The following is a 24,977-nucleotide window of genomic DNA, read 5'->3' as shown; positions in this document are numbered from 1 at the left end:
TTAGGGGAAGATAGGGGATGGACCTCTAAACCGGATTTTGTTAGGGAGGAGATAGGGGATGGACTCCATTAGCATCACTTTTATGTGTGCTTATTTATATAGAAGTGTTTTATTTGATACAGCACTACAATGTGTATCAATCTGGAAGTATGAAGTGTTTTGAGTTGAGCTTGAGTCTCATTTGTTTGTTGACATTGGAAGAATGTGAATATGATATATATATATATATATATATATATATATAATTCACTATTGTAAGTTTGGCCAGGTTCTGAGCCATATTGATAATGTTGGAAAATGAAACGTGTCGTTGACAATAGTGTCATGAGATTCGATAATGATGTAATTGATTATCTTGGTTAACCATCTATTGAATGCTATTGCTTTATTCAATGCTTATATTTGGTTTAGTATATTTCTACTAGGCTGTGGCTCACCCTATATGGGAACATCATTTTCAGGTTCAGGTGATAAGCTACCTCCAAGGACATAGCTTGGAAGGACTTGGATTTTGAAGATTATTTTTAGTTATTTGCTTTCATTAGTTAGTACATGTAAACATACAAGCCTAGGGCTTTATTTGTATTTGAGTTAGAACTCATACTTTTGTGTCCAAGTGTTGGCTTGGAAAGATGTAAGCCTATAGGGCATTTAATTTGATGTTACATGTAATGCTTTTGTTTAGTAAGACTCTGATGAATATTATAATGAACTGTTTCCTTTTTAAACATTGCATGTTGATGTTATATGCATTTAATGGGTTTATTTTCGAGGGCGTTACAACTTGGTATTAGAGCGTACCGGGTTTGAATACTTTGGGTACATGGGAAGTGATTAGTATCACATTGGGTTCGTCTCGTTTGATAGAGACTTAATGTAATGTTATATGCTTATGTGATAACATGTTTATGTGATTATGTGGGTATGGAATGTAGTTTCTAGGATGTTGATTGGACCCTTGAGTTTCTAGTAGTCTTGTTGGAAAGGCACTTGATCACTGCTGCTTCCAACCGGAACTATAGCAACGCATTGGGACTATCATTATCCAGGAATGAAATTCGTAGGTGCTTATGTGATTATGTGCTTACGTGGAATGAATTATTGTTGTCCAATGCTTTAGGACGCGAGTGTTTAGTTTCGGCACATTTATTAATGTGTTAACGTCTTTGTTTCCTTTATTAGGATGTCAGGACGAGGACGAGGACGCGGTAGGCGTGGTAGGCCGGGTAGGCAGGAGGTGCCTGTGCCAGAGGAGATTCCGGCAGTTCAGGAGGGTATTGGCCAGGCCAATGTGGCCGAGCCAGTAGGCCAGCAGGCTATGGGCGCTTTAGCTCGAGAGAGAGCAGGGGCATTCAGGGAGTTAGTAGGCATTCTCAGAGCTGAGAATCAAGCTCGGGTTGTTGTTGCGGATGCAGGACCTGCCTTTCTGAAGAGGGAGTTCTTCCGGTCTAACCCGGATGAATTTGTGGGCGATCCTAAAGAGCCGCTTAAGGCAGATGAATGGCTCGAACAGACAACGAAGACATTTGAGATGCTTGGCATCGAAGACGAGGGGTTGAAAGTGACCTTGGCATCTTTCCAGCTGAAGGGGGATGCGGGTCAGTGGTGGAAGTTCACTAAGGGTCGTATAGGAGGTACATGGGAGGCTTTTGTAAATGCTTTCCAGGAAAGGTTCTTATCTCCAGCAGTTAGGGAGAAGCTGAGAGACCAGTTCTGCCAGCTTAAGCAGTCGAGTTCTTCAGTGGCCGAGTTTGAGGCTGCATTTACTAGCTTGTCCAGGTTTGCACCTGAGTTGGTGGCGTCTGAGGAACGCCGTTGTATTGAGTTTGAGAAGAATTTGAGGCGTGGTCTCAAGCTGAGAGTTGGGGGAACTATGATTCGGGATTATGGGTGTATGGTTGATGCTGCAGCTCACATGGAAATCATGATGCAGGAGGAGGAGGAAGGACAGAAGGGCTCCAAGAGGAGTCAGGATGGTCAGGGTGATGGTAGGAGACAGAAGGGTTTTAATCCTCAACAGTCTCAGAGTAGCTTTTCTAGATCGACTTTTCCTGTGCCGAGTGCTAGTTCGGGGAAATGCAGTCAGGGAGACATTACCTGTTTCAAGTGTGGCCAGCTAGGCCATAAGTCTCCAGTTTGTCCTCAGAGGGGAGGAGTGCAGAGAGCAGCATCATCTTCGGCTCGATCTCAGAGCCAGAGTCAGGGTAGAGGCCAGCCACTCTCTTGTTATCAGTGTGGTCAGCCGGGGCATATGAAGAGGTATTGCCCGCAGTTGGGTGGCACACCTGGTGCATCTGGTTTGAGGCCGATTTAGGGTCAGCAGCCAGCTCAGTCGGGTCAGGCCTCGAGAGCCAATCAGGGGGCTTCATCGTCCCAGTCGGTACAGCAATCTTATGCTCCTAAGGGTGAGCAGGTTGATCAAAGGTCGTCTGGGCGCGTGTATGCTGTTACCGCGCAGGATCTTGTGCCGGCACCATTAGTTGTGAGAGGTACCTTCTTGTTTTGCAACTCGGTTGCTAATGTTTTGATTGATACGGGTGCATCCCATTCCTTTGTGTCTGCTGCATTTGCATCTATTTTGGAGTTGGAGTTAGCACAGTTAGCATCTCCTATTTGTGTAGTGTCACCTATTGGGGGTGAATTGATTTTGAAACAAGGTGTTAGGGGTTGTGATATAGAGGTTGATTATCATAGAATCCCATTTTCCTTTGTAGTTATGCCTATGAGGGGTTTTGATGTTATTTTGGGTATGGACTGGTTATCGTCATACCGGGCAGTTATTGATTGCTACCGCCAGAGGGTCACTTGTTGTACCGTGAGCGGAGAGTATTTTCATTTTCTGAGGGACTGGGTTGGTAATGTGTTGCCACCGGGGTATGTTCCGCGAGGACAGAGTGAGCTTAGTGGTCTACTTGCTAACCTTTCGATTAGTGAGGATGATGAGACTCAGATTGTGTTGCCAGGGGTGGTTTGTGAGTACTCGGACGTTTTTCCCGGGGATCTTGTTGGTTTACCACCACATCGGGAGATTGAGTTCTCTATTGACCTAGTGCCCGGCACAGCGCCGATTTCTATGGCACCTTATCGTTTTGCCCCAGCCGAGTTAGTTGAGTTGAAGATCCAACTCCAGGAGTTACTAGATAAGGGTTTTATACGTCCTAGTGTTTTGCCGTGGGGAGCACCGACCCTCTTTGTTAAAAAGAAAGGTGGTGCTTTGAGACTTTGTATAGATTACCGAAAATTGAATCGGGCTACGGTTAAGAATAAGTACCCTATGCCTCGTATAGATGATCTGTTCGATCAGTTGAAGGGTTCCCGTTGTTTCTCGAAGATAGACTTGAGATCGGGTTACCATCAGTTGAGAGTCAGGGAGGAGGATATTCTGAAGACAGCATTCCGTACGCGGTATGGCCACTATGAGTTTCTGGTGATGCCATTTGGGCTCACCAATGCACCGGCAGTTTTTATGGATTTGATGAACCGGATATTCCGGGAATTTTTAGATCGTTTTGTTGTCGTATTCGTGGACGACATCCTTATCTATTCACCTTCTGAGGAGAAGCACAAGGAACACTTGAGAGTGGTGCTTGAGTTACTTAGAGCCCATAAGCTTTATGCTAAGTTTGGGAAGTGTGAGTTCTGGCTAGAAGAGGTTAAGTTCTTAGGCCATGTAGTTTCTGGGGAAGGAGTGTCTGTTGATACATCCAAGACTGAGGCGGTGCAAGATTGGGCACAGCCTAAGAGTGTGTTTGAGATCCGCAGTTTTTTGGGGTTAGCTGGGTATTATCGTCGGTTTGTGAAAGATTTCTCCAGATTAGCTTCACCTTTGACTAGATTGACTCGGAAGGGAGTCAAATTTGTATGGAGTGAGACTTGTGAAAAGTCGTTCCAGGAGTTGAAAGTTAGACTGACCACCGCTCCAGTATTGATTATTCCAGAGAGAGGGTTAGGTTATACAGTCTATTGTGACGCCTCACGAGAGGGTCTGGGTTGTGTGTTAATGCAAGAAGGGAAAGTAGTTGCCTATGGCTCACGTCAGTTGAAAATTCACGAGCAGAATTACCCTACGCATGATCTAGAGTTAGCAGCTATGATATTTGCCTTGAAGATTTGGAGGCATTACCTTTATGGTGAGAGATTCGAGGTATTCTCGGATCATAAGAGTCTGAAATACTTGTTTACACAGAAAGACTTGAACTTGAGGCAGAGGAGGTGGATGGAGTTCATAGAGGATTATGACTTTGAGTTGCATTATCATCCGGGAAAGGCCAATGTGGTGGCCGATGCTCTTAGCAGGAAACCTGTTGGTGATAGCTAGTATAGCCATCCGAGAATGGGAGATGTTGGGTGCACTCGGGGAGTTTAATTTACTTCTGGGCGGATCCGTTGAGGCTGCGGCCTTGTTTTCTGTTGTTGTATAGCCTACACTCGTGACTCGAGTGTTAGAGGCTCAGAGGGGTGATCTTGAGGTAGAATCCCTCCGTGAGAAGATTTCCGGCGGGAAGGTTGAGAAAGGTTTGACGGTGTATCCCGATCTCAGTGTAAGATACCGAGACCGTCTGTTTGTGCCAGAGTCTTGTCGAGAGGAGGTACTTTGAGTTATTCATCATTCACGCCTTGCGGTGCATCCGGGAGGCACTAAGATGTATCGGGATTTGGGTCGCCAGTTCTAGTGGCGGGGTATGAAGAGAGATGTGGCAGCTTTTGTATCTAAGTGCCTTACTTGTCAGCAAGTGAAGGCCGAACATCAGAGGCCAGTGGGTTTGTTGCAACCCTTGCCTATTGCCGAGTGGAAGTGGGAACACGTCACTATGGACTTCGTCGTGGGTCTTCCGAGGACTCAGCGGGGTAGTGATGCTATTTGGGTGGTTGTAGACCAGTTGACTAAGTCGGCGCACTTCATTCCTATGCGCGTGAGAGATTCAGTCGATCATCTTGCCGACTTGTACATTCGGGACATAGTGAGGTTACACGGGGTCCCAATGACGATCGTCTCAGATAGAGACCCTCGTTTTACTGCCAGGTTGTGGCAGAGTTTGCAGAATGCCTTAGGCACAAAGTTGACCTTTAGCACGGCTTACCATCCTCAGACCGACGGACAGTCCGAGCGTACTATTCAGATCCTTGAGGATATGCTGCAGGGTTGTGTTCTAGACTTTAGTAGGTCGTGGGAGAGGCACTTGCCGTTGGTGGAGTTTGCCTACAACAACAATTTCCAGTCTAGTATCGGTATGGCACCATTTGAGGCCTTGTATGGCCGACCGTGTAGATCTCATGTTTGTTGGGCCGAGGTGGGTGATGCACCTCTGTTAGGTCCGGAGTTGGTGAGGGAAACGACGGAGAAAGTTGAGCTTATCCGTAAGAGGCTTGTTACAGCACAAAGTCGTCAGAAATCTTATGCAGACCGTAGGAGGAGACCGTTGGTGTTTGAGGTGGGTGATCATGTCTTTCTGAAGATATCACCTAGGCGGGGATTGATGAGGTTTGGGAAGAGCGGGAAGTTGTCCCCTCGGTTCATTGGTCCTTTTGAGATCCTTGAGAGGATCGGCGAGGCTGCTTATCGTTTAGCTTTATCACCGCAGTTGTCCGGGGTACATGATGTGTTTCATGTGAGTATGCTTCGGAAGTATGAGCCGGATCCATCACATGTGTTGGATTGGACCGATTTAGTAGTTGACGAGGATGTCTCGTATGAAGAGAGACCGATTAGGGTCTTGGATAAGCGGGACCAAGTTTTGCGAGGCAAAACCATCCCTTTGGTAAAAGTTCTTTGGAAGCATCACGGAGTGGAGGAAGCCACTTGGGAACGTGAGCTGGAAGTCCACGAGAAATATCCGGATCTGTTTATAGATGCTTGAGCATATGTTGTTTATTTGTAATATTAGACCTTAAGTGTATTGAATATAACTTAGATTGTGAAACATGGTTTATGTTTTTGATTGATGGAAGCATTTTGAAACTTGCCTTATAATGGAAGTTTAATGGAATATTGTGTATATAGAAAATGTTGTTGAATTGAAAGGGAATGCATATTGATAATACAAATTGAAAGATATGTAGTTTTATATATTGCGTGATGCCTTTTGATAAGGGATGGAATGACCGGTGTTGGGTCAGATTGTTTAAATATCGTAATGTCATATTGTTGGAAATTAAGGAAAACCTGTTTTGTTTGAAAACTTATGCTTAATTTCGGGGACAAAATTCTTTAAGGGGGGGAGGTTATTGCGATCCCGGTTTCCCTTTTTTTTACTTGTTATATACAGACTTAGGTTCCGTGGAGCTGGTTGTTGAGAGTATGTTGTTTGCACCCTTTAATCCTTATTTTGAGTCTTGGGTTGTGTTGGGAAGATTTGGAGCAGGTTGGTTGAGCTTAGGAATCAAGTCTAGTTGCCTAGATTTTGGCCTGTCCGCTCAAGCGGGAGTTTGGACGCTCAAGCGGGGAATACACCCATCCAGTATGTCCTGTGTAGTGTTGGCCGCTCGAGCGGGGGATTGGACGCTCGAGCGGGAAGTCGTGAGTTACGCTCGAGCGGGGAGTTGGGTGCTCGAGTGGGGACCTGTCTGCAAAAACTTCTGGGAGTGTGCATTCGTCGCTCGAGCGGGAGTTTGGCCGCTCGAACGGGAGTCTGTGAGTGGCGCTCGAGCGGGGGTTTCCACGCTCGAGCGGGGCGACTGGTATAAAAATCAGAGACCCGACTTTCTGGGTCATTTTTCATCTCCTTTTTTATTTTAAAACCCTAGAACCGTCTTCTCCCTCTCCCTACACACCTTCTCTCTTAGGTTTGATCTACTTGGAGTGTATTTCTACCCTAAGTCCTTTGTTAAAAAGATAGAGTGGGTCGAGGGCTTCCGTTTAATCTGAACAATCTTGGGTTTGGAGCACTTTGGTTTTCGTCATCTTCTCTATTCGAGTTCTTCGCTTCAAGGTAGGGATTTCCTACTCCATTTTATAGGTTTTGTTCTAAGTTTGGTATTTTGATATGTTGGGGATACTTTGGTAAGTTTTGGGAAAAACCCTAGTTGTATTATTAAATTAATTTGTATAATTAATTCGTGGAATTGGGAAAAGATGGTTAAATTCATGAAATTGGGAAATTTATTGATTAAACGGTGTAGTTGGATAATTTAAATCACTCGCCTATTGAATTGTTGTTATATTTATTTCCAAATCTAGAAATAACTGTTTTGGGCTATCGGTGGAGGATAGTCGTGATTATTGTAGACATTGCATGTGGTTTAGGGATAACTGAAACTAATCACATTGGTTGAGTCGTTCATTTTGACTGCTGAATTAATACAGACATTATGTGTATTAATTGTGTGTTATATGTTATGTGTTTACATACATTGTTTTGTGTGGGAGGAGATAGGGGATGTACTCCACGGTTTAGGGGAAGATAGGGGATGGACCTCTAAACCGGATTTTGTTTGGGAGGAGATAGGGGATGGACTCCATTAGCATCACTTTTATGTGTGCTTATTTATATAGAAGTGTTTTATTTGATACAACACTACAATGTGTATCAATCTGGAAGTATGAAGTGTTTTGAGTTGAGCTTGAGTCTCATTTGTTTGTTGACATTGGAAGAATGTGAATATGATATATGTATATATAATTCACTATTGTAAGTTTGGCCAGGTTCTGAGCCATATTGATAATGTTGGAAAGTGAAACGTGTCGTTGACAATAGTGTCATGAGATTCGATAATGATGTAATTGATTATCTTGGTTAACCATCTATTGAATGCTACTGCTTTATTCAATGCTTATATTCGGTTTAGTATATTTCTACTGGGCTGTGGCTCACCCTATATGGGAACATCATTTTCAGGTTCAGGTGATAAGCTACCTCCAAGGACATAGCTTGGAAGGACTTGGATTTTGAAGATTATTTTTAGTTATTTGCTTTCATTAGTTAGTACATGTAAACATACAAGCCTAGGGCTTTATTTGTATTTGAGTTAGAACTCATACTTTTGTGTCCAAGTGTTGGCTTGGAAAGATGTAAGCCTGTAGGGCATTTAATTTGATGTTACATGTAATGCTTTTGTTTAGTAAGACTCTGATGAATATTATAATGAACTGTTTCCTTTTTAAACATTGCATGTTGATGTTATATATATTTATTGGGTTTATTTTCGAGGGCGTTACAACTTTTCTATTAAACTTCATTTTTTATTTAATTTCCAAATAGATCGTTAAGGTATAGTGGTTTTTTGAATGAACTTCCATTTTTAATTTTCTGCAACTTCCATTTTTATTTTTATTCGACTTCCATTTTTATTCAACTTCATTTTTTATTGAATTTCCAAATAGATCGTTAAGGTATAGTGGTTTCTGGATTGAAAATCCATTTTTAATTTTTTGCAACTTTCATTTTTATTTTTATTCAACTTCCATTTTTATTCAATTTACTTTTCTATTAAACTTCTTTTTTATTTAATTTCCAAATACATCGTTAAGGTATATTGGTTTCTTGAATGAACTTCCATTTTTAATTTTCTGCAACTTCCATTTTTATTTTTATTTAACTTCTTTTTTCATTCAAGTTTCTTTTCTACTCAACTTTTTTTTTATTTAATTTCCTAAAAGATCGTTAAGGTATAGTGGTTTCTGGATTGAACTTCCATTGTTAATTTTATGCAACTTTCATTTTTATTTTTATTCACCTTCAATTTTTATTCAATTTACTTTTCTATTAAGCTTCCTTTTTTAATTAATTTCCTAATAGATCGTTAAGGTATAGTAGTTTCTTGAATGAACTTCCATTTTTAATTTTCTGCGACTTTTATTTTTATTTTTATTCAACTTCCATTTTTATTCAAGTTACTTTTCTAATCAACTTCATTTTTTATTTAATTTCCGAACAGATTGTTAAGGTATAGTGGTTTTTGGATTGAACTTCCATTTTTAATTTTATACAACTTTCATTTTTATTTTTATTCAACTTCCATTTTTATTCAATATACTTTTCTATTAAACTACATTTTCTATTTAATTTCCAAATAGATCGTTAAGGTATAGTGGTTTTTGAATGAACTTCCATTTTTATTTCTATTCGACTTCCATTTTTATTCAAATTACGTTTCTATTCAACTTCCTTTTTTATTGAATTTTGAAATAGATCGTTAAGGTATAGTGGTTTCTGGATTGAAATTCCATTTTTAATTTTATGCAACTTTCATTTTTATTTTTATTCAATTTACTTTTCTATTAAACTTCCTTTTTTATTTAATATCCAAATAGATCGTTAAGGTATAGTGGTTACTTGAATGAACTTCCATTTTTAATTTTCTGCAACTTCCATTTTTATTTTTATTTAACTTCCTTTTTCATTCAAGTTTCTTTTCTACTCAACTTCCTTTTTTATTTAATTTCCAAATAGATCATTAAGATATAGTGGTTTCTGGATTGAACTTCCATTGTTAATTTTATGCAACTCTCATTTTTATTTTTATTCAACTGCCATTTTTATTCAATTTACTTTTCTATGAAGCTTCCTTTTTATTTAATTTCCAAATAGATCGTTAAAGTATAGTGGTTTCTTGAATGAACTTCCATTTTTAATTTTCTGCAACTTTTATTTTTATTTTTATTCAACTTCCATTTTTATTCAATTTACTTTTCTATTCAACTTCCTTTTTTATTTAATTTCCTAGTAGATCGCTCAGGTGTAGTGGATTCTTGAATGAATTTCTAATTTTAATTTTTTGCAACTTACATTTTTATTTTTAAGTAACTTCCATTTTTATTGAAGTTACTTTTCTATTCAACATCATTTTTTATTTAATTTCCAAATAGATCGTTAAGGCATAGTGGTTTCTGGATTGAAATTCCATTTTTAATTTTATACAACTTTCATTTTTATTTTTATTCGACTTCCATTTTTATTCAATTTACTTTTCTACTAAACTTCCTTTTTTATTTAATTTCCAAATACATCGTTAAGGTATAGTGGTTTCTTGAATGAACTTCCATTTTTAATTTTCTGCAACTTCTGTTTTTATTTTTATTTAACTTCCTTTTTCATTGAAGTTTCTTTTCTACTCAACTTCCTTTTTTATTTAATTTCCAAATAGATCGTTAAGGTATAGTGGTTTCTGGATTGAACTTCCATTGTTAATTATATGCAACTTTCATTTTTATTTTTATTCGACTTCCATTTTTATTCAATTTACTTTTCTACTAAACTTCCTTTTTTATTTAATTTCCAAATACATCGTTAAGGTATAGTGGTTTCTTGAATGAACTTCCATTTTTAATTTTCTACAACTTCTGTTTTTATTTTTATTTAACTTCCTTTTTCATTGAAGTTTCTTTTCTACTCAACTTCATTTTTTATTTAATTTCCAAATAGATCGTTAAGGTATAGTGGTTTCTGGATTGAACTTCCATTGTTAATTTTATGCAACTTTCATTTTTATTTTTATTCAACTTCAATTTTTATTCAATTTACTTTTCTCTTAAGCTTCCTTTTTTATTTAATTTCCAAATTGATCGTTAAGGTATAGTGGTTTCTTGAATGAACTTCCATTTTTATTCAATTTACTTCTCTATTCAACTTCCTTTTTTATTTAATTTCCTAATAGATCGTTCAGGTATAGTGGTTTCTGGAATGAATTTCTATTTTTAATTTTCTGCAACTTCCATTTTTATTCAAGTTACTTTTCTATTCAACTTCATTTTTTAATGTAATTTCCAAATAGATCGTTAACGTAGAGTGGTTTCTGTATTGAATTTCCATTTTTAATTTTATGCCATTTTCATTTTTATTTTCATTCAACTTCCGTTTTTATTCCATTTACTTTTCTATTAAACTTCATTTTCTATTTAATTTCCAAATAGATCGTTAAGGTATTGTGGTTTTTGAATGAACTTCCATTTTTAATTTTCTGCAACTTTCATTTTTATTTTTATTCGACTTCCATTTTTATTCAATTTACTTTTCTATTCAACTTCCTCTTTTATTGAATTTCCAAATAGATCGTTAAGGTATTGTGGTTTCTGGATTGAAATTCCATTTTTATTTTTATGCAACTTTCATTTTTATTTTTATTCAACTTCCATATTTTTTCAATTTGCATTTCTATTAAACTTCCTTTTTTATTTAATATCCAAATAGATCGTTAAGGTATAGTGGTTTCTTGATTGAACTTCTATTTTTAATTTTCTGCAACTTCCATTTTTATTTTCATTTAACTTCCTTTTTCATTCAAGTTTCTTTTCTACTCAACTTCTTTTTTTATTTAATTTCCAAGTAGATCGTTAAGGTATTGTGGTTTCTGGATTGAACTTCCATTGTTAATTTTATGTAACTCCCATTTTTATTTTTATTCAACTTCTATTTTTATTCAATTTACTTTTCTATTAAGCTTCTTTTTTATTTAATTTCCAAATAGATCGTTAAGGTATAGTGGTTTCTGGAATGAACTTTCATTTTTAATTTTCGGCAACTTTTATTTTTATTTTTATTCAACTTCCATTTTTATTCAATTTACTTTTCTATTGAACTTCCTTTTTTATTAAATTTCCTAATCGATCGTTCAGGTATAGTGGTTTCTTGAATAAATTTCTATTTTTAATTTTCTGCAACTTCCATTTTTATTTTTAAGTAACTTCCATTTTTATTCAAGTTACTTTTCTATTCAGCTTCATTTTTTATTTAATTTCCAAATAGATCGTTAAGGTATAGCGGTTTCTGGATTGAACTTCCATTTTTAATTTTATGCAACTTTCATTTTTATTTTTATTCAACTTCCATTTTTATTCAATTTAGTTTTCAATTAAACTTCTTTTTTTATTGAATTTCAAGTAGATCGTTAAGGTAAACTGTTTTCCTGAATGAACTAACATTTTTAATTTTCTGCAATTTTCATTTTTATTTTTATTCGACTTCCATTTTTATTCAAGTTTCTTTTCTACTCAACTTCCATTTTTATATAATTTTCAAATAGATCGTTAAGGTATAGTGGTTTCTGGATTGAACTTCCATTGTTAATTTTATGCAACTTTCATTTTTATTTTTATTCAACTTCAATTTTTATTAAACTTACTTTTCTATTAAGCTTCCTTTTTTATTTAATTTCCAAATTGATCGTTAAAGTATAGTGGTTTCTTGAATGAACTTCCATTTTTAATTTTCTACAACTTTTATTTTTATTTTTATTCAACTTCCATTTTTATTCAATTTACTTCTTTATTCAACTTCCTTTTTTATTTAATTTCATAATAGATCGTTCAGGTCTAGTGGTTTCTTGAATGAATTTCTATTTTCAATTTTCTGCAACTTCCATTTTTATTTTTAAGTAACTTCCGTTTTTATTCACGCTACTTTTCTATTCAACTTCATTTTTTATTTAATTTCCAAATAGATCGTTAAGGTATAGTGGTTTCGGGATTGAACTTCCATTTTTAATTTTATGCAACTTTCATTTTTATTTTTATTCAACTTCCGTTTTTATTCAATTTACTTTTCTATTCAACTTCCTTTTTTATTAAATTTCCAAATAGATCGTTAAGGTATAGTGGTTTCTGGATTGAAATTCCATTTTTAATTTTATGCAACTTTCTTTTTTATTTTTATTCAACTTCCATTTTTATTCAATTTACTTTTCTATTGAACTTCCTTTTTTATTTAATATCCAAATAGATCGTTAAGGTATAGTGGTTTCTTGAATGAACTTCCATTTTTAATTTTCTGCAACTTCCATTTTTATTTTTATTTAACTTCCTTTTTCATTCAAGTTTCTTTTCTACTCAACTTCCTTTTTTATTTAATTTCCAAATAGATCGTAAAGGTATAGTGGTTTCTATATTGAACTTCCATTGTTAATTTTATGCAACTCTCATTTTTATTTTTATTCAACTTCCATTTTTATTCAATTTACTTTTCCATTAAGCTTCCTTTTTTATTTAATTTCCAAATAGATCGTTAAGGTATAGTGGTTTTTTGAATGAACTTCCATTTTTAATTTTCTACAACTTCCATTTTTATTCAATTTACTTTTCTATTCAACTTCCTTTTTTATTAAATTTCCTGATAGATCGTTCAGGTATAGTGGTTTCTTGAATGAATTTTTATTCTTAATTTTCTGCAACTTCCATTTTTATTTTTAAGTAACTTCCATTTTTATTCAAGTTACTGTTCTATTCAACTTCAGTTTTTATTTAATTTCCAAATAGATCGTTAAGGTATAGTGGTTTCTGGATTGAACTTCCATTTTTAATTTTATGCAACTTTCATTTTTATTTTTATTCAACTTGCATTTTTATTCAATTTACTTTTCAATTAAACTTCCTTTTTTGTTTAATTTCCAAGTAGATCGTTAAGGTATAGTGGTTTCTTGAATGAACTTCCATTTTTAATTTTCTGCAATTTTCATTTTTATTTTTATTCGACTTCCATTTTTATTCAAGCCATTTTTCTATTCAACTTCCTTTTTTAATTAATTTCCTAATAGATCGTTAAGGTATAGTGGTTTCTTGAATGAACTTCCATTTTTAATTTTCTGCAACTTCCATTTTTATTTTTATTCGACTTCCATTTTCATTAAATTTACTTTTCTATTAAACTTCCTTTTTTATTTAATTTCCAAATAAATCGTTAAGGTATAGTGGTTTCTTGAATGAACTTCCATTTTTAATTTTCTGCAACTTCCATTTTTATTTTTATTCGACTTCCATTTTTATTCAATTTGCCTTTCTATTAAACTTCCTTTTTTATTTAATTTCCAAATAGATCGTCAAGGTATAGTGGTTTGTTGAATGAACTTCCATTTTTAATTTTCTGCAACTTCAATTTTTATTTTTATCTTACTTCCATTCTTATTCAATTTATTTTTCTATTCAACTTCCTTTTTTATTTAATTTCCAAATAGTTCGTTAAATTATAGTGGTTTCTGCATTAAAGTTCCATTTTTAATTTTATGGAACTTTCTTTTTTATTTTTATTCAACTTCCATTTTAATTCAATTTACTTTTCTATTAAACTTCCTTATTTATTTAATTTCCAAATAGATCGTTAAGTTATAGTGGTTTCTTGAATGAACTTCCATTTTTAATTTTCTGCAATTTTCATTTTTATTTTTATTCGACATCCATTTTTATTCAAGCCATTTTTCTATTCAACTTCCTTTTTTAATTAATTTCCTAATAGATCGTTAAGGTATAGTGGTTTCTTGAATGAACTTCCATTTTTAATTTTCTGCAACTTCCATTTTTATTTTTATTCGACTTCCATTTTTATTCAATTTACTTTTCTATTAAACTTCCTTTTTTATTTAATTTCCAAATAGATCGTTAAGGTATAGTGGTTTCTTGAATGAACTTCCATTTTTAATTTTCTGCAACTTCCATTTTTATTTTTATTCGACTTCCATTTTTATTCAATTTACCTTTCTATTAAACTTCCTTTTTTATTTAATTTCCAAATAGATCGTTAAGGTATAGTGGTTTTTGAATGAACTTCCATTTTTAATTTTCTGCAACTTCAATTTTTATTTTTATTTGACTTCCATTCTTATTCAATTTATTTTTCTATTCAACTTCCTTTTTTATTTAATTTCCAAATAGATCATTAAATTATAGTGGTTTCTGGATTGAACTTCCATTTTTAATTTTATGGAACTTTCTTTTTTATTTTTATTCGACTTCCATTTTAATTCAATTTACTTTTCTATCAAACTTCCTTATTTATTTAATTTCCAAATAGATCGTTAAGTTATAGTGGTTTCTTGAATGAACTTCCATTTTTAATTTTCTGCAACTTCCATTTTTATTTTTATTCGACTTCCATTTTTATTCAATTTACTTTCCTATTAACCTTCCTTTTTTATTTAATTTCCAAATAGATTGTTAAGGTATAGTGGTTTCTGGATTGAATTTTCATTTTTAATTTTCTGCAACTTCCTTTTTTAGTTTTATTTAACTTCCTTTTTCAACCAAGTTTCTTTTTTGCTCAACTTCCTTTTTTATTTAATTTCCAAATAGATCGTTAACGTATAGTGGTTTCTGGATTGAACTTCTATTTTTAATTTTATGCAACTTTCATTTTTATTTTTATTCTACTTCCATTTTTACTCAATTTGCTTTTCTATTAAGCTTCCTTTTTTAATTTAATTTCCAAATAGATCGTTAAGGTATAGTGGTTTTTTCAATGAACTTCCATTTTTAATTTTCTGCAACTTTTATTTTTATTTTTATTCAACTTCTATTTTTATTCAATTTACTTTCCTATTCAACTTCCTTTTTTATTTAATTTTCTAATAGATCGTTCAGGTATAGTGGTTTCTTCAATGAATTTCTATTTTTAATTTTCTGTAACTTCCATTTTTATTTTTAAGTAACTTCCATTTTTATTCAAGTTACATTTCTATTCAACTTCTTTTTTTATTTAATTTCCAAATAGATCGTTAACGTATAGTGGTTTCTGGATTGAACTTCCATTTTTAATTTTATGCAACTTTCATTTTTTTTTTATTCAACTTCGATTTTTATCCAATTTACTTTTCAATTAAACTTCCTTTTTTATTTAATTTCCAAGTAGATCGTTAAGGCATAGTGGTTTCTTGAATGAACTTTCATTTTTAATTTTCTGCAATTTTCATTTTTGTTTTTATTTGACTTCCATTTTTATTCAAGCCATTTTTCTATTTAACTTCCTTTTTTATTTAATTTACAAATAGATCGTTAAGGTATAGTGGTTTTTTGAATGAACTTCCATTTTTAATTTTCTGCAACTTTCATTTTTACTCAACTCATTTTTCTAATCAACTTCCTTTTTTATTTAATTTCCAAATAGATCGTTAAGGTATAGTGGTTTCTGGATTGAACTTCCATTTTTAATTTTCTGCAACTTCCACTTTTATTTTTATTCAACTTACATTTTTATTCAATTTACTTTTCTATTAAACTTCATTTTTTACTTAATTTCCAAATAGATCATTAAGGTATAGTGGTTTCTTGAATGAACTTCCATTTTTAAATTTCTGCAACTTCCATTTTTATTTTTATTCGACTTCCATTTTTATTTATGTCATTTTTCTATTCAACTTCCTTTTTTATTTAATTTCCAAAAAGATCGTTTAGGTATAGTCGTTTTTTCAATGAACTTCCAATTTTAATTTTCTGCAACTTCCTTTTTTATTTCTATTCTACTTCTTTTTTTATTCAAGTTTCTTTTCTATTCAACTTCCTTTTTTATTTAATTTCCAAACAGATCGCTAAATTATACTGGTTTCTGGATTGAACTTCCATTTTCAATTTTATGCAACTTTCACTTTTATTTTTATTCAACTTACATTTTTATTCAATTTATTTTTCTTTTAAGCTTCCATTTTTATTTAATTTCCAAATAGATCGTTAAGGTCTAGTGGTTTTTTTTAATGAACTTCCATTTTTAATTTTATGGAACTTCCAATTTTATTTTTATTCAGCTTCCATTTTTATTCAAGTTATTTTTCTATTCAACTTCCTTTTTTATTTAATTTCCAAATAGATCGTTAAGGTATAATGGTTTCTTGAATGAACTTCCATTTTTAATTTTATGCAACTTCCATTTTTATTTTTATTTAACTTCTTTTTTTATTCAAGTTTCTTTTCTACTCAACTTCCTTTTTTATTTAATTTCCAAATAGATCGTTAAGGTATAGTGGTTTCTGGATTGAACTTCCATTGTTAATTTTATGCAACTTTCATTTTTATTTTTATTCAACTTCCATTTTTATTTAATTTACTTTTCTATTAAGCTTCCTTTTTTATTTAATTTCCAAATAGATCGTTAAGGTATAGTGGTTTCTGGACTGAACTACCATTTTTAATTTTATGCAACTTTCATTTTTATTTTTATTCAACTTCCATTTTTATTCAATTTATTTTTCAATTAAACTTCCTTTTTTATTTAATTTCCAAATAGATCGTTAAGGTATAGTGGTTTCTTGAATGAACTTCATTTTTAATTTTCTACAATTTTCATTTTTATTTTTATTCGACTTCCATTTTTATTCAGGCCATTTTTCTATTCAACTTCCTTTTTCAATAAATTTCCAAATAGATCGTTAAGGTATAGTGGTTTCTTGAATGGAATTCCATTTTTAATTTTCTGGAACTTCCATTTTTATTCAAGTCATTTTTCTAATCAACTTCCTTTTTTATTTAATTTCCAAATAGATCGTTAAGGTATAGTGGTTTCTGGATTGAACTTCCGTTTTTAATTTTCTGCAACTTCCATTTTTATTTTTATTCGACTTCCATTTTTATTCAATTTACTTTTTTATTCAACTTCCTTTTTTATTGAATTTCCAAATAGATCGTTAAGGTATAGTGGTTTCGGGATTGAAATTCGATTTTTAATTTTATGCAACTTTCATTTTTATTTTTATTCAACTTCCATTTTTATTCAATTTACGTTTCTATTAAACTTCCTTTTTTATTTAATTTCCAAATAGATCGTTAAGGTATAGTGGTTTCTTGAATGAACTTCCATTTTTAATTTTCTGCAACTTCCATTTTTATTTTTATTTAACTTCCTTTTTCATTCAAGTTTCTTTTCTACTCAACTTCCTTTTTTATTTAATTTCTGAATAGATTGTTAAGGTATAGTGGTTTCTGGATTGAACTTCCATTTTTAATTTTATGCAACTTTCTTTTTTATTTTTATTCAATTTACTTTTCTATTAAACTTCCTTTTCAATTTAATTTCCAAATTGATCGTTAAGGTATATTGGTTTTTGAATGAACTTCCATTTTTAATTTTCTGCAAATTCCATTTTTATTCAATTTACTTTTCTATTAAATTTCCTTTTTTATTTAATTTCCAAATAGATCGTTAAGGTATAGTAGTTTCTTGAATGAACTTCCATTTTTAATTTTCTGCAACTTCTATTTTTATTATTATTTAACTTCCTTTTTTGTTTAGGTTTCTTTTCTACTCAACTTCCTTTTTTATTTAATTTCCAAATAGATCGTTAAGGTATAGTGGTTTCTGGATTGAACTTCCATTTTTAATTTTCTGCAACTTCTATTTTTATTTTTATTCAACTTCCATTTTTATTCAATTTACTTTTCTATTAAACATCATTTTTTATTTAATTCCCAAATAGATCGTTATGGTATAGTGGTTTCTTGAATGAACTTCCATTTTTAATTTTCTACAACTTCCATTTTTATTTTTATTCGACTTCCATTTTTATTCAATTTACTTTTCTATTAAACTTCCTTTTTTATTTAATTTCCAAATAGATCGTTAAGGTATAGTGGTTTCTTGAATGATATAGTGATCCCGGTATTCCCTGTTGTTGTTTAACTGTTGTCCGGACACGGTTCCGTAGATTCGTTGTTGTCTTATCCTCTTTCTACCCCTTTCTCTTTGTGTTCGAGCTTTGGGTTGGGTTGGGCAAGTAGGGAATAAGTAGGTTGTGTTTTAAAACGTAAAATCTTTGCCCAGTTTTTGGTCCCTCCATTCGAGCGGCGCTTTTAACGCTCGAGCGGGGGTGTTGGCGCTCGAGCGGGGAAATCACCCATCCAGTATTTCGTCTACAGTGGTATACGCTCGAGCGCGGCATTGGCCGCTCGAGCGGGAGTATGTGTCTGATGCTCGAGCGGGCATTATGTCTGTAAAAGTTCTGGGGGATTGGACGCTCGAGCGGGGCGACTTTTATGTAAAGCCAAGATCCGACCTTTTTGTTCACTTTTCAACATCTTTTCTCTCTCTTACTTTTCCAAAAAGGTATTTTGGGAGTTCCTCTCACTAAAACCCAAACTTCTCTCTTAGGATTGATCTAGTAGGAGTTGTTTTCTCAGCTTGGGCCTTTACAAAAGTTGTGTTGATCGTCGAGGGCTATCTTTTAATCTGAAAATTTCGGGATTTGGAGCATTTCCGTTTCTTCATCTCCTTCGTTGCGTCCCATCATTCGAGGTAGGGATAACCTACTCCATCTTATGAGCTTTGCCTTTGAATTTTAGCATTTTGATATGTTGGGGGTTTCATGGGTAATTTTGAGAAAGTTTGGGCCTTTGTGTAATTTTACTATAGCGATCCCGGTTATCCCTTTACTGTTCTGTTATATTCCGGACTTGGTTCCGTGAAGTTGGTAGTGGTATCTATCTTGTTGTGTCCTTTAATTCCACATGATTGAGTTTTATGATGTTTTGAACAGGGTTGTTATAGGTTGGTTAGGCCTTGGCTTCAATTCCTTGTTGTTCAGTTTTTAGGCGTTCCGCTCGAGCGGGTCTTTTTGCGCTCGAGCGGGGATTGCACACCTCCAGTATTTCGGGTTTCTGCAAAACTTCTGTAGATGTGATTTCTGCGCTCGAGCGGGTTTCTTTACGCTCGAGCGGTGGCGCTCGAGCGGGTTTGTTGGCGCTCGAGCGGGTAGTACTTTCTGGGTGTAAGTTCTGGGAAGTGGAAATCTACGCTCGAGCGGACTGGTTTTCGCGCTCGAGCGAAAGTGCTTTATTCTTGTGTCTTGGCGCTCGAGCGGGCCTTATTGCGCTCGAGCGTGTCCAGATTTTTGTTCTTGGCGCTCGAGCGTCGTGTTCTCCGCTCGAGCGGGTCATACGCATATGAGTTATCCGCTGGGCGATTTCAAATCACTTTTTGCTTTTCTTTCTCTCTCCTACTTTTTTTAAAAACCATTTTTGAGAGCCTCTCTCTCTAGATACTCCCTTCTCTCTAGGTTTTGATCTAGTTAGAGTATCCTCCTTCTCTTCGGCCTTTGTAAAAGTTGTGTTGATCGTCGAGGGCGTCGTTTTGATCTGAAAATCTCGGTCTTTGGAGCCCTTTGGTTTTGGTCTCTTCTCCATTCGAGCTCTAACTTCGAGGTAGGGATATCCTACTCCTCTTTATGAGCTTTGTCTTTAAATTTTAGTATTTTGAGATGTTGGGGTTGGTTTGGTAATTTTGTGAAAGTTTGGGGGCTTTTGTGTAAATTTACAAGAGTTGGGTGTTTTAGCTATATAAAACCTAGATGCATGTTTGGCATGGAAAAATGTGAAATTAATGTTAAGACATTAATGAAAATGGAACCTAAGGGTTGTAATGTAAATTATGGAAAATGCCCTAATTACATTGGTTAATTAATTTGCATAATTAATCATGGGAAATGAGGAATTGATTTGGGAAGACATGGGATTAAAGGGTGTAGTTGGATTGCTTATCACTCACCTAGTTGGAATGTTGATTATATATCCATTGTTGCATTTATTTTCTGTATAGAAATAACTTCTTTGGGCTATCGGTGGAGGATAGTCTTGATTGTTGTAGACAATGCATAATGATTAGGCAAACTGGAACTAATCACTGGAATGTGTCATTGAGATTGACGATTGAAAGAATAAATTAAATTTATGTATTGTGTGATGATGTGTATAATTGTTGTTTATATGCATTGTGTTGTGTTGGAGGAGATAGGGGATGTACTCCGCGGTTTAGGGGAAGATAGGGGATGGACCTCTAAACTGGATATTATTGGGAGGAGATAGGGGATGGACTCCGTAGATAGAGCTCATATGCTTATCTAGTAATGTATTGACAGAGCTCATATGCTTGTCATTGGAAGTGTGATAGTGCTCATATGCATATCTATGGAAGTGTTGATATAGCTTGTATGCTTATCTGTTGTTGTATGATATAACTAGTATGCTTATCTATTATGAAATGGGAAGTGTGTGATATGAGTATTGCCTCATATGAGTTGTGTGGCCAGCTTCTGAGCCATGGTTGTAAATTGGGAATTGAAAGGAATTGGAAAATGGATTGTAATATGGACTTGTATGTCATGAAAACATAAAGTGTGATAAGGAAAAGTGTCTGTGTTGGCCATCTATCAACTGCTAATCTTTTAGTCATTGTTCATATTTGGTTTAGTATATTTCTACTGGGCTGTGGCTCACCCTATATAGGAATATCATTTTCAGGTACAGGTAGCATGCCACCTCCAAGGACGTAGCTTGGGAGGCTAGAGGCAAGCGGGCTTTTGTCGTTTTATTTCTTTGATGCATTACATGTATATTCAAGCCAAGGGCTTAATGTGTAAATGAGTTAGTACTCTTTTGTTGTAACCAAGTGTTAACTTGGAAAGCTGTAAGCCCGTAGGGCATTTGCTTTTGTTGATTAACATGTAATACTTTTGTAAAGAACTACTCTAATGAATAGAAGAATGTTTATCTTTATTACCAATACATGTCTATATTGATGGGTTTAATGTGTTATTTTGAGGGCGTTACATTTACAAAAGTTGGGGTTTTAAATATATAAACCTATATACATGTTAGGCATAGAGAAATGAGATTAATGTTGGGACATTGATGGAAATGGAACCTTAGGGTTGTTTTGTGAATTATGGTAATTTGCCCTAATTGGATTAATTAATTAATGCATATAATTAATTGAAGAAAACGAGGAATTGAATTGAGAATGTTGAAATTGGGAATGTATGGGACTAAAGAGTGTAGTCGAATCTTTCATTGCTCATCTAATTGAAATGTTGATATATTATCCATTTGTGCATTTATTTCCTGCTTAGAAATAATTGCTTTGGGCTACCGGTGGAGGGTAGTGTTGATTGTTGTAGACAATGCATGATGATTAGGCAAACTAAAACTAATCAATTGGATGTGTCATAGAGTATGACGGTTGATAGAATACACTAACTTTATGTGTTGGTTGATTGTGCATATGGCCAATGTGTTTATATGCGTTATGTGTAGACAGATGATAGAATACATTAACTTTATGTATTGATTGATTGTGTATGTGATTCTGTGTTTACATGCATTACTTGTGTATGGGAGGAGATGGGGGATGTACTCCACGGTTTAGGGGAAGATGGGGGATGTACCTCTAAACCGGTTAATGGTTAAGGGAAGATGGGGGATGGACCCAGGGATGCAGCTCATATGCTCTCCCATTGTAGTGAAGATATAGCTCATATGCTTATCTGTTGAAGTGTTGATATAGCACATATGCTTATCTGTTGTAGTATTGATATAGCTCATATGCTTATCTGTTGTAGTATTGATATAGCTCATATGCTTATCTGTTGTAGTATTGATATAGCTCATATGCTTATCTGTTGAAGTATTGATATAGCTCATATGCTTATCTATTGGAAAGTTTGTTTGATTTGATATAGCACCTAAATGTATATCATCATCGTTTGCGAAGTATGGAAGTAGTTTATGTGTTATTGATACAACACCAAAATGTGTATCCACCTTGAATTTCGAAGGTGTTCTAGTGATGAACTATAATCTCATCAAATGTTTTGGCCAGAGTACTGAGCCTTGTTTTCAAACTCAAAGTTGAATAAGAAATGGAAAGTGAATTGTAACAATAACTTGACTGTCTTGGAATTTTAATAAGATGTAAATGGACGTGTAAGTATTGACCATCTATCAGTTGCTAATCTTTTAGGCGTTGTTCATAGTCGGTTTAGTATATTCCTACTGGGTTGTGGCTCACCCTATATGGAAACATGATTTTCAGGTACAGGTAGCATGCCACCTCTGAGGACATAGCTTGGGAGGCTAGAGGTAGACATACTTTTGGCCTTATTTTCCTTGATTGTATTACATACAGATTCAAGCCAAGGACTTAATGTGTAATTAAGTTAGCACTCTATTTTGTAACCAAGTGTTAACTTGGAAAGCTGTAAACCTGTAGGACATTTGCTTTTGTTGCAAACATGTAATACTTTTGTAATGAAATACTCTGATGAATAGATGAATGTGGATCTTTTATGTATCAATGCATGTCTCTATATGGATGGGTTTAATGTTATTATTATTTTGAGGGCGTGACAAATGAACGTCCATTTTTAATTTTCTGCAACATCCATTTTTATTTTTATTCGACTTCCATTTTTATTCATGTTATTTTTCTATTCAACTTCCTTTTTTATTTAATTTCCAAATAGATCGTTAATGTATAGTGGTTTCTTCAATGAACTTCCAATTTTAATTTTCTGCAACTTCCATTTTTATTTCTATTCAACTTCTTTTTTTATTCAAGTTTCTTTTCTATTCAACTTCCTTTTTTATTTAATTTCCAAACAGATCGTTAAGGTATACTGGTTTCTGGATTGAACTTCCATTTTAAATTTTATGCAACTTTCACTTTTATTTTTATTCAACTTCCATTTTTATTCAATTTAATTTCTATTAAGCTTCCTTTTTTATTTAATTTCCAAATAGATCGTTAAGGTCTAGTGGTTTCTTTAATGAACTTCCATTTTTATTTTTATTCAGCGTCCATTTTTATTCAAGTTATTTTTCTATTCAACTTCCTTTTTTATTTAATTTCCAAATAGATCGTTAAGGTACAATGGTTTCTTGAATGAACTTCCATTTTTAATTTTATTTAACTTCCTTTTTTATTCAAGTTTCTTTTCTACACAACTTCTTTTTTTATTTAATTTCCAAATAGATCGTTAAGATATAGTGGTTTCTGGATTGAACTTCCATTGTTAATTTTAAGCAACTTTCATTTTTATTTTTATTCAACTTTGATTTTTATTCAATTTACTTTTATATTAAACTTCTTTTTTTTATTTAATTTCCAAATAGATCGTTAAGATATAGTGGTTTCTTGAATGAGCTTCCAATTTTAATTTTCTGCAACTTTTATTTTTATTTTTATTTAACTTCCATTTTAATTCAATTTACTTTTCAGTTCGACTTCCTTTTTTATTTTATTTCCAAATAGATCGTTAAGGTATAGCGGTTTCTTGAATGAACTTCCAATTTTAATTTTATGCAACTTTCATTTTTATTTTTATTCAACTTTCATTTTTATTCAATTTACGTTTCTATTAAACTTCCTTTTTTATTTAATTTCCAAATAGATCGTTAACGTATAATAGTTTCTGGATTGAACTTCCATTTTTAATTTTATGCAACTTTCATTTTTATTTTTATTCAACTTCCATTTTTACTCAATTTACTATTCTATTAAACTTCATTTTTTATTTAATTTCCAAATAGATCGTTAAGGTATAGTGGTTTCTTGAATGAACTTCCATTTTTAATTTTCTGCAACTTCCATTTTTATTTTTATTTAACTTCCTTTTTCATTCAAGTTTCTTTTCTACTCAACTTCTTTTTTTATTTAATTTCCAAATAGATCGTTAAGTTATAGTGGTTTCTGGATTCAACTTCCATTGTTAATTTTATGCAACTTTCATTTTGATTTTTATTCAACTTCCATTTTTATTCAATTTACTTTTCTATTAAACTTCCTTTTTTATTTAATTTCCAAATAGATTGTTAAGGTATAGTGGTTTCTTGAATGAACTTTCATTTTTAGTTTTCTGCAACTTTTCTTTTTATTTTTATTCAACATCCATTTTTATTCTATTTACTTTTCTATTCAACTTCCTTTTATATTTAATTTCCTAATAGATCGTTCAGGTATAGTGGTTTCTTGAATGAATTTCTATTTTTAATCTTCTGCAACTTTCATTTTTATTTTCAAGTAACTTCCATTTTTATTCAGGTTACTTTTCTATTCAACTTCATTTTTTATTTAATTTCCAAATAGATCGTTAACGTATAATGGCTTCTGGATTGAACTTCCATTTTTAATTTTATGCAATTTTCATTTTTATTTTTATTCAACTTCCATTTTTATTCAATTTACTTTTCAATTAAACTTCCTTTTTTATTTAATTTCCAAATAGATCGTTAAGGTATATTGGTTTCTTGAATGAACTTCCATTTTTAATTTTCTTCAATTTTCATTTTTATTTTTATTCGACTTCCATTTTTATTCAAGCAATTTTTCTATTCAACTTCCTTTTTTAATTAATTTCCAAATAGATCGTTAAGGTATAGTGGTTTCTTGAATGAACTTCCATTTTTAATTTTCGGCAACTTCCATTTTTATTCAAGCCATTTTTCAAATCAACTTCCTTTTATATTTAATTTCCAAATAGATCGTTAAGGTATAGTGGTTTCTGGATTGAACTTCCATTTTCAA

The sequence above is a fragment of the Camellia sinensis genome, chromosome 2 (genome assembly GCF_055761805.1).
Source record: "Camellia sinensis isolate YWXY chromosome 2, ASM5576180v1, whole genome shotgun sequence".
NCBI classification, from domain to species: domain Eukaryota; kingdom Viridiplantae; phylum Streptophyta; class Magnoliopsida; order Ericales; family Theaceae; genus Camellia; species Camellia sinensis.
The sequence above is the reverse complement of the archived record's forward strand: the minus strand, read 5'-3'. Positions refer to the sequence as shown.